This window comes from Micropterus dolomieu, linkage group LG09 (assembly GCF_021292245.1).
Source record: "Micropterus dolomieu isolate WLL.071019.BEF.003 ecotype Adirondacks linkage group LG09, ASM2129224v1, whole genome shotgun sequence".
NCBI classification, from domain to species: Eukaryota; Metazoa; Chordata; class Actinopteri; order Centrarchiformes; family Centrarchidae; genus Micropterus; species Micropterus dolomieu.
In genome coordinates, this window is record NC_060158.1 from 1,632,749 (window position 1) to 1,648,779 (window position 16,031).

Sequence of the window (16,031 nt, forward strand, 5' to 3'; positions counted from 1 at the left end):
GTCAGGACATTAAATTTCACAGTAAGGGTTTTCAGTCACAGATGGTTCATGTCTCAGATGATCAGAGCCAAACAGAGCAGGACAAACAAACAGAACAGAAAGGTCTAAATAGGACACAACATGAGGTAAATGTTTGCTAATGTGAGTTTGCACAAACTGCAAACAGAAAATGTTTTATATCTAATAGATACATTGGCAATTTACAGGCCCTTCCCCCTAATGTTTCTATAAATCTATTCTTTTTCCCAGTTAGTTTTTGAACACAGTATTTCTCTTCGTTTTAAATTAAGAAACAGATCCTTTTAACCTGTCTCTATTTTTACTCATATACAGAAGAACTTCAACCTGTTGAACAGATAAATAATGAATACTGTGTAACAGAGAAACAGTAAATTAGTAAATAAAATCAATATGTGGACATGTTGAGTACAAGAGACTTCTTGTACATTTCTTAACAGAAATGTTCTAACAATGATGATCCAGAGGTTTTGAAGAGGAAGCATGTAGAGAAGACGTGATGCAAAGACACTGTGTGAGGTTTACGCAGGTGATTTGAAACCAACAGAAAGTTTTAGTAATTGTAGTTTGGTTCATCAGCAGTTGGAGCTGCAGCAGTGGCTCTGAGACACAGTTTGTGGAGGCAAAAACTCACTAACCTGCCACGTCAGCATTTTGTAGGAATGAAACTTAACTCAGTTAAATGAGAACACATAGACATGATACACATATTTTTAGATTCAGTGTGACTTATCAATAATCCCTTTTCTCCGCCAGGAATAAGCATCCAAAGACACGCCTTTTAACTCAAGAACTTGCTTGAGAATCTTAATGTGTTTCTTCAGGATCAGACTAATCCAGTGACGGCCGTCTGTTAAGCTAATGTGGCTTACTTATAATGGTGCCAATTTGCCAAACAAATATAGACTAAAAACATAAGGCTCAAGCTGCATCCCACAGTTAACTACCATAAAACTTCAATTAATAGCCGCCTACTTCATCTACTGGCCTGGTGTGGGAACACATTTTGAAAAATAAACGCCAGCCTCAATTAGAGCCTGGTCTGGTTTCTATAGAAGTTCTTTGGATGTATTAAACCTCTTAAACCTTGATCGTTAACACAAATATTAATGTTTAAATATATGATCAATGTGTCAGTATGAACATGCTGAACATCGTTAGATCATTTAGATTCTCCACAATTCAATAGTTCAGTTCATTTAACGGAAACAACGAGCCCCAAAGTCTAAGTCTTATAAATGTACCGGTGTAACCTGCATGGTTCAAAAGATGAAAAGGAGAAAAAAAGTGCTGACTCCCGGTACCTTTGAAGCGCTGTCAAGTCCGAATGTATCTGTTCCTTGATTATTTATCTTCCTTCAGTCTGTGAGGGTCCACCGATCAAAAGAATCAAAACAGCTTTAAAGAAATATTAATCCAAGTTGTGAATCCTGTCATGTGAAGTCCGTCGCTTTCTGTCTGCTAACTTCTGCCACACTTCTCTCATCCTGCACCCTGTTGTTTTTCGTTACCTTACTGCCTTCAAAATAAAAGCCCACAACAACATATTCATTACGAGCGTCTACGAGATGAAACAATTCAAAAGGCTTGAAAAGTACTATACTATCTACCATATACACCAACATCTACGGTAACTATAAAGTACAGTATAATAAATAGTTAATTTTACTGGATAGTTATAAATAAGATATAACAATATTGTAAGATTATATTAACTATCCTAAAAACAATAACATTTAATTTTAAAATGCTGTTATTTAAGTAAATCATAAAAGAAAAAGACGACAATGCACAATGGTTATTATGACCTTACTTTTTTTTATGTAAATGCTTTAAAACATTTACAAACAGACCCCAGTCTTTTGCCCAATGCATGATGGGATAAGCTGTGACATCACATAGGATAAGCAGGTAGAGAGAAAGGATGGCTGGTTTCCTCTTTTTCATGAGGAATGCTATTTTGTAAGAAATCTTGTCACGACAAAACAATAATAAACTCTGGCCGTATAAATAAAGAGCTGTCACTTGACAGAATAACTCAAAAATCTGAGTTTGAGCATTTAGCTTTCAAACTAAAAGCACAAAGATTTAAAAATAATGTTAAAAGTTGGATTTAAAAAATGGGCCATTTACACCTGGTATTAAAATGGATCTCGTATCTAGATTTTATCTTAACATGATTTACACCTGGTATTAAATGACTCTCCTGTGTCCACATTGAGATCCGACCGAGACAGAGTCACTCTGTCCGGCTCAAACAACCGAATTTCACATCCTCCTCTTGTTTGCATGGGTCCAAAAATGCTCTTTAACTATAGACTGTAAAAAACCTTTCTTATATTTTATTATATACCCATGTTTTCCCCTCTCGTCAGTGGTGCACCAATGTAATAGCTTAGCCAGGAAGGTGAAAGTGATGCCTGGCAGCGTTTCCTTGTGCTACTTTTCTTTGAAAAGTCTACTCCTTTCTGTTATTTACGTAGTTTATATGGAGTTTAACTGAGCATGCTAAGGTCATGCACAGCACTGTATGGTCACACCCCCTGTATGCGCCGTCAAACTTTTGATTTTATTTGCAGAAGACTGTGTTCGATATGTATTTCCACCCATGTGGTTGTTGTATGAGGATTGATAACGCAGTTGCATTTACAGACTCTATACTAACCACGCCTGGAGGTGGTTTGGCCAATCGGATCACAATCCATCATCACTGCATCTTTGGAACCTGTACTTGTAGTCAAGCACTATCCGACTCCAATCTGATCAGCCAAAAGGCATTTTAATGCCAGGTGTACATGTTCTAACTGCATGACTGTCAAAACACTCCTGCATGCCTCTGCTATAAATACAATAACATTTAAACCAGAGTGCTTTAAAAAACTGTGACATTTTATGAATATGTTAGAAAATGTATAATCCACCTTTCATTGCTGCTGCCCCAGTGATACGTCAAAACACTCCTACAGATGAGAGTTTTAGCAAAACTAACATTTAGACCAAAGTGGTTCGACATTCAGAGTCAGTCCCCCCTGCAAACCTGCGACTTCCTGAGAATAAAGTGGACTCTTAACTGCTATTTGAGCCCCTCTGGCTCAAGTATCTCTGAAGAGTCTGACGACACAGTTCAACTGCATTAGCTATTCACTGCATGCATTCACCTACACACACCGCAGGTACCACAGGTTCTAATTATAAAGACCTGCCACGTCCAGCTGGGCTGCAGAGGGACTCCACGCTGCTTAAGCACAAATGTGATTAGAAACTGGATCCTTGGATACTGGAGCTGTTCATGTCATATATTTTACATAATTTTATTTGGTCTCATCCCTGTAAATCCAGTGGAACGAACTAGCGGGAACAGATACAAGTAAAACAGAAGCTGTTAAATGCTGTGAATAGGTGTGAATTGTAATTTGCTCAATCAGTGAACAAAACAATCAAAACAGCGCTGTTGTGCTGTTGAAGATTAATCCCAAATTGGTTGCCCCCAACTAAACATCTTCCATATTTAGCTGCGTTTTAGAGGTGATCTCCGTCTACATTAAAATGATTGAAAATACACATCTAGTGGCCGTTCACGTGCACTGGGCGTGTGCGTGCCGGTGTAAGCATGAAGCAGATGATCTATTCCGTAGTTACAGAAGATTGGGCCAAAGAAGAAAAAAACCACACCAGACTTTTTTTATTGCATGGACCAATAATGAGCTGGGACTGTTACTGCTTGTTACAAAGGAAAACAGACTGGGAGTCGTCACAAAGTAAACTGCGACATGCTCAGTACAAGTGTAGGCTGTAAGTTTTATTTGCACAGTGCAGAATATTTTAATAAAAATACCATATCAAAAAGTTTTTCATGCAGCGCCATGTTTCCACTTAAAAGATCCAATCAGAGAGCCAAACGTGAGCGTTTTTGTCCGTCTTCACTAAAACGCTACCCAGAGTTTTATAACGAAAAACGGGGTCGGCAGCGTTTTTAAACTTCTCCGTTTTCGGTCTTCGTTTTCGCCGTTTTAGTCTGGACGGGAGGTGCAAGCGTAGCGAAAGGTCTCAGTTTCAATAAATGTTCAATAAATGTTGGATTTTATTCACTTGAAACATACAAAAATTAGGAATTATTTTTCATTAAGATGTTTATTTTGTTGATGAAAAAGGTCTTTTACTTGTGTTTTTTTAATTATGTTTACTCGTGCATATTTGTTGATCATAATTGTTTTGAATTTTCTGCCTCAGATTTGTGAAGTGATCCACTGTTTGGCCTCAAGTGTTGCCCTTAAAGAAGAGTTTAAAACACAATTAACAATCAGGTTTCTTCAACTAACTCACTCAGGAGTAAAAATCAGCCTTTAAACTCGAATTTGATACATATCATGATAATTATCGATATCGAAAGATATGAAACTTTTTATCGTGATAACATTTTTGGCCTGGGATTATTGGCAGATCGTTTTGAGGACATGGACTTGTTGTTTGTGTCCCAATGAAACAGCAGTTGGTGTTTGTGTTTAGTGTAATGTGTTGTGTTAAAACAGATTGTGAGATCAGGGTGTAATCAAAAATAGGCCTTACTTTTCATGCATGGAGTCTCTGGAGAACCACAGAGGTTTGGAGCTGTAGAAGACTGTTAGTCTCCGACCTCTGACATATGGTGCAGTCCCCACAATGTCATTAAAACGGTCTGCAAGTGTAAAAGTTGTCTGCTGTCTGCAGCTCTCTTCATGTGAAACCAAACGAGCTCTTTTAATGACCGTCGAGCCGTCCCCCCACAGAGTCGTCCCCCCATCAAGGCGGTGCTGCGGCGCCTGCTGGGTTCTGATGGCGTTATGTAACTGGGACAGTGTTAGCAAAAAGTGTTGCCGTCCCTGGAACGTTGTTGACAGATGACCTTGAGGCTGAAAAACTGCAGAGAGCTGCTTGTTACGTTTGGCAGCCTGAATGTTACATCACGTAAACATAATGCAGCAGCAGCTCTAAACCTCAGAGAAGTGGACACTCAGGTGAGAAACGTGTGTAAACAGAGGCATTCATTTCCACTTAGGGAGTAAGTTTAGGCTGTTGGTATTCACAGTTACGTTATTGTGGCAATCTGTGGAGGACAAAGTGGCATTTACGGTAATACGTCGCAGTATCATATAGTGTAGGTGTTTGGCCTTAGTAAGGCCTGCTGAGGGTCAGTCAGATGGTCCTCTTGTCCATCTTTGGTCCAAAGTGAGATTTCCCAGATTTCTATAAAATTGTGTATATTCATGTTCACCACAGTTAGAAATTTCCATTTCATTAACAGAGCACAGTTCCACCACTTTGGTCCAGACTATACATTATATACATTTTGTACAGATAGTTCTTTTAGCTGGTGCAGTGCCCGTTCACAGGGGCCAATGTGACGCCTCCCTGCGCCGTTTGGATGCATTGCGGGGCTTGTTCAAAATGTGCGTCTCACATTGGTTCCATAGACAGCGGCGGAGGTACTGCTAGCGCTCCTTTAAAACTTAATAAAACTCTTACAACTCTGTTTCAACACAATTGTTTCTAACGTATTTAAAACCTATAAGCCCCGCCCCCACGACGCCTCGTGCTGTACTGTAGTTTATTCAAAGTTTATTCATTCTGATCGTGTTGCGTGTCCAAACCCACTTACCCATCCACCCACCATGTGTGAGGTCGATTGGATGAACATTGCTCATAACTGAAATACAAACTTTCATTAGAGAGAAGAGTATCTGTGGCCATTCTGGGCCGTTCATATGAACAAGAGCTGATATTTTGTGAACACAAACATGAACAACGATCATAAAGTCTTTATTTTGGTGGTCCAATGTGACTTTCTTTTCCATATCTGCAGAGCTACTCACCTCCACAATATTCAAAAAGTCAAAAAGAAAAGGAGAATTAGAAAAGGTTGAGAAACGTTCATTCGTTTTTTTAAAACAGAAGTGTGTCTGCAGGCTGCGTCCTGAAAAGCAACACTCAGTTTGGCTTTTTGCAGTTATTTGCTGTAGCTGTCAGCACAGCACACACTACAGGTGATATTATGCAATAAGTTACTCTCCAGCAATAAAACAGCATATTTTCTTCCCTGTACTGAGCTGCCTGTGTGAGTCAGCTCACCGTAATGGAGATATAAAAAAAACCCAGTTTGAAGCCGCAGACAGAATCATTTGGTTCATTTTTGTTAAACAGCTCAGCTTGTCATCCTCCCTGTTCGGGTATTAATGATAATTCTAGTGCAGGTTACATTTCAGAGAGTTTGTGCTCTGATATTAAATCGCAGTAATCACAATCATTTCAAACAGTGTGACAACTGTATGTTTTCAAAGCAAATTTGCTGAAAATATAGTGTAATTATTGTTGGTCTCTGGTGGGCGTCTCACAGAACACACACTCTCTCACTTGGTTGTAATCACATCTCTTATACATATTTAATTTGGATTCATGTTTTCTGTGCAGTACTGAAACCATCATCCAGCAAAGCATACAATAAAATAAATGTGTTGTAATATTCTCATATACTTTTTAACCTACAAGCTAACACACAATAACGACAGGACATCAGTTTTATGTTTGCGCATGTTTCGGGGTAGATTAACCAGAAGAGTTGATAATATAATATCCTACTAAAGAGGAGTCTTCTTCCAACTTTCTGGATAACCATGAGGCAGAATGTCTGTACACTTGGAGAAATCCTTGGGTGGCCTGTTTAAATCTGAGCCTCTGAGGTCTCCAACATACAACTACAGCTTCATATTTGCTCTGTAAATAACTTCTCCTATGAAGAAAAATCCAAAAGGCCAGAGGGGAGAAATTCATCATTTTTTATTATGTAAATCCAGCAGTTAGCTTCATGCTAAAGTCTCCTCCTTATCTAACTTACAAACATGAGGTTGTTCAACGAGCCACCATACAAACATGTCGAAGTCAAACTCTTTGCACCGCTAACGTCAGATTTTAGGCTAGATAGCTAATTAGCTGCTCAGCTACAGCACAAAACACAGCATGTAAATGAACCTGCTAATGTCACTTTAGATGTTTAGATGTTGCTGTGGTTCTTATTCTTCAGTCCCGCTTACAACACGCTGATTGTAACGTTGTTTACTCTGTGTCTGGTTCTCTACGGCACTCTGGCAGCCTGCCAGCTGCTGTCAGTCAAACACTGACAGGGACACGCCCCTCCCGCCTGCTGAGCTGAACTATTAAAAATCAGAGGTGTCATTTACACTGGGGACGCTAGGGACATGTCCCCACCCCCTTTTCAAATAGCTGATTTTGTCCCTATCACTTTTTGAAAGAGATTTGTTAAAAATGTTCTGAAAAATAAATTGCACCAAGTAATGTTAACTAACAAATGAAAATGCTTTGAGAAAAGTTTAAATTTAGAAGAAACAAATTTTCATTGTCCAGAAAAAGTAACTTAAGCTGAAAAATGTTTCTCTTTATTTAAATTAGATATTTCCACCATAAATTGGAGCACAAAACATCTCCAGAAGTCAGGAAATTAATGTGAGATTTATTTGCCCACCACAAAAACATGTTGACATTATTTGTAAATAAAAAAAAGGAAAATGATGTGATTTCAGTTGGACTTTAAATACTTTCTTCATGTTTTATGTTTTATAAGTGTTACCAGTAGGGTAACATGGGGCAATTTTAACAAAAAACACAAAATGTCACTTTTTCCCCCCTCAACATTTCTTCTGACTGCCACTCGTCTCACTGAAGTAAAAATTTTCTCTGTTTCATCACGATTTTTTAAGTTATTTGATAAAAGCCATTCTGACCTAAGTTGATCAAATTCAGTTAAAATGCCTTTCTCCTAAAATTTACATTTGATTAAATTCAAATTAATTTATTTTACTTTATGTTACCCTAGGCATGGCCATCTCCAAGATAAAAATAAAACCTATAAAATATTATTTTATGTGTCAGCAAATAGACATTGAGCTCCTACACTGCATTATGCATATGTTTGTTTTCGCTGTTCAGGTTAGTACTCAAGCTCTCTGACCAGAAACCTACCTCAAGAAATTAATTTCGCAATAACAGGCCTGTGAAGTTGACCAGACTGATGCTTTTCCTATTTTTTAATTTAATCTCCACTCCAAAACTTCCAACAAGCCTTTATTTGGAGAGCAGAGAGATTTCTAATTGGTTTTTGTATACTTAAGAATGACATCTCAACTATTTTATTAGATTACCTGTCTAAAAAATGTTGTTATTGAAGAACAAGCCATATTATTATTGGTGACCACAGGAATTTATTTTTAATTTGTTTGTTATTTCTTGTTAGAGACACATTTTAAGGGCTGAATTTGTTCTGTGTTCATGAATCCGCCCCTTTAAACTCTCCTATCTGGATCTGCAAAATGCTCATGTTCTCTGGAGTTTTGTCATTAATGACTCTTGTCTGATAAACATTGAATGTCTCAGTCAAACTGCAACACGCAGACACTAACAAAATGCTCCATATATCTTCAGATCTGGCCAGTCAGGGATTTGTTCTGGTGTTTTGCTCACTGAGTTTGTAGGTGGGATAGAGAAATGGTGGCGTCATGTTCCTACGTAGCTAGCTATTTTAGTTGTACGTTTTTTTATGACGTTTTATTGCTCTATGATTTACTGTTTTATGTTGCTTCTGTATTTTTTGGTGTCTCTATATACTAATTGATCCTTTTACTCAGGCTACTGACTTACTTTGGCAACATCCATGAAAAGTAACAACAGAAACTCTGCCACTAGGCAAAAAGTGTGGGTGAGAGTTAAAATATCTGCTGATATTTCTTTGATTATTGTCACAAACATTAAGCTGAATGCTTCTTGCAACCCTCTGCCACAGCTTCTGTGTAAACTGAAAATGTCGTTTGCCAGTGAAAATACACAGACCAAAAACAGCCAACATGAACACGGTACCAGGCGGGAATGACTGAAATGAAATGACATGGCAGTTTATGATTATTATTGATTATCAGGCTGTCTATGACCCTGATTATGATCAGATTTAGGCTCAATATCAGCATCAGCAGAAATCCAGTTATTTAAAATTAAATCATTGTCTGCGTCCATGGTTACAGAGCAGACATGCAGTAATACAGCATGACATTTCATGGTGCTGATTCACCAAAATGACAGATCCATGAAAATTGCCTTTTCATCTTATGTCATCAGTCGATTTTCTAACGTTACTAAGGCTCCGAATGTCCCATCAACATGGTTCTGTTATCTCTGCAACAATGGCACACTGCTCTACCCATTCATATACACACATTTAGTGTGCGGAAACTGTCCTAGAAGATGTGTAGTAGCGCTGACATGCAAACTGATCATCATTTCTGAGTTATTAACTCGTGAAAATGATTATATATGGCATATTAATTAATTAATAATATGACCAGCTGTAAATAAAGAGAGTGAAAACCAATCAACCAGCTTCCAATCCAGAATTTTTCCATCAAACAAACAAAACCATCCAAGTCCTCTCACGCTCTCTCTCTCTCTCTCTCTCTCACACTTTGCTTGTTGAAGGACACTCTTGTCTTGCAACGATCGTATTTATAGGGACATGAAAGTGGGTCCTCCTTCAGCACAATGTACAGCTTGTATACATGGAACGCTTCGGGTCAAGTAGCTGGAGTCCCTGCATCCTTCAGTCTCTTCTCTTCATGTGCACCTGCAGGAATTCCATGTGCAAACACAACTTTGAAAGAATACCGTCCTAAAATATGGTTTCTAATGTAGTGTATGTTAGTCTATACGCGAGGACCTCGAAGTGCATAGTTTCCACAACTGATTTGCGTCACGTGACACGAGCCAACACATTTTTAAATGACTGACTTTATTGCTTCTTCATAGGATGTGGTCACTGAGCATGATAATGTGGCTGCCACAGACTTTTAAAAAAAAAGGATCCGGCTACTAAAGCCAACACAATGGCAACACAGTACAGCTAACTCTATACTAACAGAATAAAAAGAGAAAAGAGACATCAAACAGAAAAGTGTCTCCGTCTGTCATAATGCTGGATCAAGTCCCTGGCTAAGAATCCACTGGGGTCAAAAGATCCCTGTTAGTTATCTCGTCCTCTCTGGATCATTATTGATCTCAGATGTGTTTTTCTATGACGGAGGGACCAGAATCACCTCTCAGGACTGGCAGTGGACACAGGGATGGTGCAGAATAACTTCAACAGCTTGAGCACCTCTGGCAGTAGATTTTTTCCACAGTAGTGACATTCATTGCCGATTCTACCGAGGACACTGTTGGGCCTCCTTCAATCGCAGAAGTCTGGCAGACACAGTCTGGCTTGTTGGGGCAGCTGAGGCAGTAGCATTACATCCAGGGCCCTACCGGCTCTGCAGTCCTTGTCTAAACGCATTATCACTGAACACCTCAATGTCTAAAAGTCTATTTCTGACTTCTTGAAACTTGATACTTTACTGTTTTTAGAAAAAGTGAATCATTTTCTACATTTTAAATCATTATTTTTTACATTAGCCGCCTATTTCCCACCAGGGACACGCGTGAATTCTTAAGAAAAGCAGTCTGTATCGGCCTGCCTACTGCATAGTGTGCCTACGTCTTCTGTCTGTATTGCGTTTCTGGTGTGTCGTACGTGCAACAACAGCCGGTGTGTGTTTGTATGACTGCATACAGAGTCGACGAAAACATTTCAATTACAGTCTGAATCTTTGTCCAGTGAATTAGATCCATTATTCAACAAGAAGGTCACACCTTCAGAACGATGTTGCCATGTTGGTTTGTCTGGTTTGCCACACAAAGACCTTTACCTTTTATCCACAGAACAGAACTTTTCAGTGTCTACGGTCACGTATGTGTTCTGTATTCACTCAAGGGCAAAACATCTGAGCTGATTCTCACCTTGAGAGACAAATCCTTCCATCAGCAGTACCTGTAGCATGAAATGATTCTAAAATTGAGCGAAATGTTTTGTCCTTTCTCTTTTCAGCTCAACTCAGAAAGTCTTTCTTGATTCAAGTCAAGTGAGTTGAATTTATGGACCCCAATATGACAAATAACAGAATACAACACCCTCTGTCCTTGAGGAAATCCTTTAAACAGGGAAAGAAAGATGGAAGTGGAATGGAAGTAACAGAGGAGAGATCCCTCTGATGACGTAGTAGTCTAGTGTACATAATAGATTCACAACAGAAATTCAGAGTACATGCACTTAAGATGACAATATGTAGAAGGTAAAACATACGTGAAGAGTATGGCGCCACGAGGACCACTGAGTGATGGCAAAAATGAACACTGTTAGCAAAAATCCAAAAACAAGAAGCCAGAGATTGTTTAATTGCTGTATAGTAATAAAACCCTCGCTGGCATTGAAAGACTTAATTGAATGTTTAAATTAAGTGTAAAAAAATACAAATAAAATTATGTTAAGGTGTTAGACGGAACACGGTGATATAATTAAATGAAAATGACATCATTTAGCGGAGGTTTGTCCATTTTGCTTTGTTAAATTAAATTTGTTGAATTACAAACGTGTACTTTCTGTATTTCAGTTATATTTCAAAATCTTTAAAGTGCTTTAAACTTTAAAAAGTTATACATAAAATTGTGGCCCTAATCCGATCCCCTAGTTTATAAACAACAAATTACATCTTATATTTAAATTAAAATGCTACAGAGACACCTGTGCTGCTGGGTCATCTTGGAAACTGCCCCCGAGTGAAAGCCATTTTTCAAGTAGACGCCACCTCCATCTACGACCCAGATTTGTCTGTTACAGGTAGCAACTCAGCCAGATTAGAGAAAAAAACAAACTCTGTGTCTTTGAATCTTTCCTCTTCCTCCCACTCTCTTCTCTTCTTCAGTCCTTTTCCTGATTTTACATCATGAACATGTGTTTTCTCTCCCACTTTGCACTTGTTACACCTCCCACTCCCCCTGAGACTTCATTTTCCTTTTGGGTTTATGCGTCTTTTTGTTCTGTTTTGGTTAGTTTGTTTCGTGCCGTGTTCTTCCCGGTGACGTTAAGATGCTTTTATCGACCCCAGTCATGTCTGCGCGTGTCGACTTCATTTTGTTTTTGCTGTGTAGGGGTTTTTTTGGCTTGAAGAAGTTGAGATTTCCATAATCCTCTTTCTTGTTGTCTTTATCTCAATTGTACAACTGAGTTATCTGCTTCACTTCTCTCTGTGTTGTTTCTTCCTTTATGATTTATCACTTGGGTGGAAACAAACATTTAGCGTTTTTTTTTGCTGGCGCTTTTATCCGAAATGACTTGCAATGAAGACAGAAATGACGAATCAGATCAGGTGAAAACCTTTCATCTCTTAAAACTCTAGTTTCCTTTAACTTAAAAAACAACATTCAAGAGCATTTTTAGGTTCACATATGTGTGAGAAATGTTTAACTATAATAAATATGGATCCCAGTGCTAGTTTTGACACTGGTGAGTTTGAAAATACATAATGATAAAGCATTAGGAGAAACATCAGGGAGAAATAAGGTTATATTGTGATGAGAACAACGGAGCTGGGCGGGTGTCGTGGTGAGTGGCCAGTGTCAGCTGACACGGTGTTGTTTCACCTCAGTTTGACATCACATATCAGGCAGCACCCAAATTTGTAGTGAAAGTCTCATAATGACGAGAGTACTGATACTCACTGTATCGACAATATGAACTAAAGGCTCGTGCAGACTACACGGCTTTCAGCGTCGGCCGATGCCGTTCATACTACACAACTTGCCGTCTTGTGAGGCGTTCACACTACGTGACTGATAGTAGGGAGGGGGTCACACACTACACGAGCTGACAGCGACTGTGTCACCCGACGCTGGTCTCCAAACCACATGTTGTCAAGAAAACACACGTGAAACGTGAAACAGGAAATGAAGCGAACCTACACAGGAAACGGCTGTTGTTTGTTATTATAAAGAGAGAAATTCTAAAGACAAAGATTCTGGGTGAAAGAACGGATCAGCACACGCAGGTAGCAGGGATCGTCTGAGCTACAGAGAGCTGGAGGGGAGTAAAAAGTGTTTTGCGGTGAAAAAGTAGCTGCCTGCTCTCATTGGCTGGATGTGGATGTCGAGTCGGCCGACTCTTCCAGATATTTGGTGTGCTAGATATCTGGCAGACGTCGGCGATGTGTCAGAAATGTGTCGGGAAGCCGCTTTGATGCGTCGTTGAATAGTTCACACATAACGACTGGTGATCGCTGATCGCTGATTTACCCCCGATCACAGCCTGACGGTCGCCGAGCGGCAAATCGGGCTACAGTCTGGTAGTGTGAAGTGTGGGTTTAATGTGCAAAGATCTCCACAACGCATTTACTGCTCACTCCTTTTGTGTTTCTTTTACCTTTATATTTATTTGCTACATTCGTATTATTTGTATTAACTGCTAACTCTCATATGCACTAATTAACTTAGAAGGTGTTGCAGTTATGTTTTGATACATTATTAAATATTCTGTATTGTTTTTTGTTTTTGTTTTTTAACCTAACAAGGTTGTGAAGATAATGTCAGTATTCATATAATGTTTTGGCAATACTGTCACGTTGAGCAGTGCTTAAAACACCAACTTTTTTTTTATCTCCAAATTTGGAGTTACAAACTACCCACATAAGAAAGTGTTTTGTTAATCAGATTTAAAACTAAACTACTCGTACAAAACACACATTGTTATCTGTTGTCTTGTCGTTGCAGATCTTGTCAGATCCTGCTCAGTGTGACATCAACGTACATCATTTCCCAGAATGCCACAGGTGTGAGCCCTCCAAGTGACCTGACTTACCGCCCCAACCACCCACCAGACGCCGACACCGACCCTTGGCCAATCAACACATCTTCCTCAGAGGTGCATCCGTTCAAAGACTCTGCGGTCCCCAGCTGCTGCACCGAGGACACCGAAGAGAGAAAAGGATTTTGGGTGATTTTAATGGACTTGTTTTTAAGCTACAGAGGAGCGGGAACGTTTGTCTGATTTTGAAAAAAGAGGACTTTCCTTCTCCTGGATCCTGTTTTTGTGCTGTGATGCATAAAAAACAATAACTGGAACAAACCTAAAGCCTTGACACAGTGGATGTAATGTAATTTCAGAAATCTTCACAAAAAAAGGCGACATTTTACGAGTTTCAAAATGTCGGCTAGCAGGAGGTGACGTGCTGCTCGCTCTGCCATGTAGCCGCAACGAACTGCAGAAACTTTTCCTCCAAACGCGGCCATTTTTAACAAGCTGAGAGCTGCTGGATGTATGAACACACACACACATAAACCCGAAACAAAACACACACCCGATAAGCTGAGTGAGGAGTTATAAGTGCTACCAGGTTATTATCGGCCCCGGCACTTCCTATTTTCGTCTTTAATCTTTGTATTCTGAGTAATCATCTTTTTAATTAATGATGACAGCGGCGTGAAATCTTCCCTTTTGCCACCTCCCCCCCTCTCCCCCTTCTCCTCCTTGCCGCCGCCAGAGACACCTGAAACCAATTAGCAACAGCAGATCTAGATGGGGATTAGACACAGGAAGAGCAGGAGAGATTAGATAGAAACACAAAGGGCTAAAAACAAGGAGAAAAATAGGTGAGGGATCGAAAAAAGGCACCAAAACGAGAGCAAGAAGAAGGAGGGGTTAAAAAGGATCCCGTCATTCTGTCTGGGTAATCGATAGGAGGGAGGAGCAGAGGGCGGGGCAGCGGGGAGGATATGGCGAGATCAGGGCTGCAGCAGACAGCAAAGATAACAACTGGTTGTGAGTCAGCAGGTTGAGTTGACTGTAGGAGCCCAGAGTCTTGACTGACAGGCACTCCAGCCGTCCAGGACTCATTGTCATTCCTTACGCTGTGCCGGCGAGCGAGGGAGGGAAATACAGCGAGTGAGAAAGAGAGTGAGAGGAGAGACTCTTGGCCGGTAGCCATGATCACGGCCAATTAAGAGAATTTGATTAAATGCCTTAATCTTGGCAGTCAGGTGGAAAAGCAGACAGGAAGAGAAAGAGGAGGCTGAGCAGGTGCCAACGATACACGCCATTATCTCCGTCCCTCTGTAATTGAGTTTGTTTCTGCCCCCATCGTGGGTTTTCTTCATCTCGTCCACAAACGAGATCCGTCTTTTTGGAGAGGCTTCTCGAGAGCAGTTGTTAATTTTTCACATTCTTGTTTAGCAACAGCAAACACAAACACACAATTTCGTGTTTCCCTTCGTCTCCATCGAGGCCAAACAGAGATTTGCTCAATCTGGAGGACACTTTCTCCCTTCTTTCCTCTATTTTATCCCCTCTCCATTCCTCCAGATTTGTCTTCTTCCCAATGTGTTCTATCTAGAAGTTTCCCTGCAGCCTCCTTTATCTCCATATCGAGCGTGAGATAAAAGTGAAAAGAGACTGATAGACGTAAAACTTGAGAAAGAGAGACAGCGAGAGACTTTATATCCTCTGTCCCAGACACCCCAAGGCTCCCGCCAACGGTCTCCAAAGTTTCTCTTTTTAAAATTCATCTTCTCCCTGGAGTTTTTTTCCCGTCTCTCTGTGGATCGTATACTCTGCACCGCCGTCCCTCCGTCTATCCTGGACCCTGGCTTCCGTCATCAGAGGGAATCTTTTGATATCGGCCCCTGGTGTCATCATCTTCATTCTGTGAGTACTTTGGTCTCTTCCTTCTTTTTTCCATCTCTTCACTCACTCCTCTCCTTCAACCTATTCTCTCCAACTATCCTCCCCCTCTCTGCCTTTCCTCATATTTTTCTCACACAACACTGTGTTTATGTTCAGTTTTTCTTGAGACGGACTCATTTCTCAAGTCCTAACTTCAGAAACTAACTAAGTCTAAAGTTAGCACGCCCCATGCAGCCACAGAATCTTGAACTTCACAGAAACAAAGAAAAACAAATTGCTGCTTTGAACAAAGTACTGTAGATTGTTGGACAATGTCTCGTGCCGCTTTGACACTGACAGCGACAAGTGAGAAATGGTGTAGGTGGAGTTATGTTTTATGTTGCTCTTAAACCACAGCCGGTAAGGCAACATATACTTCCACTCTGCAGAGAAAAGC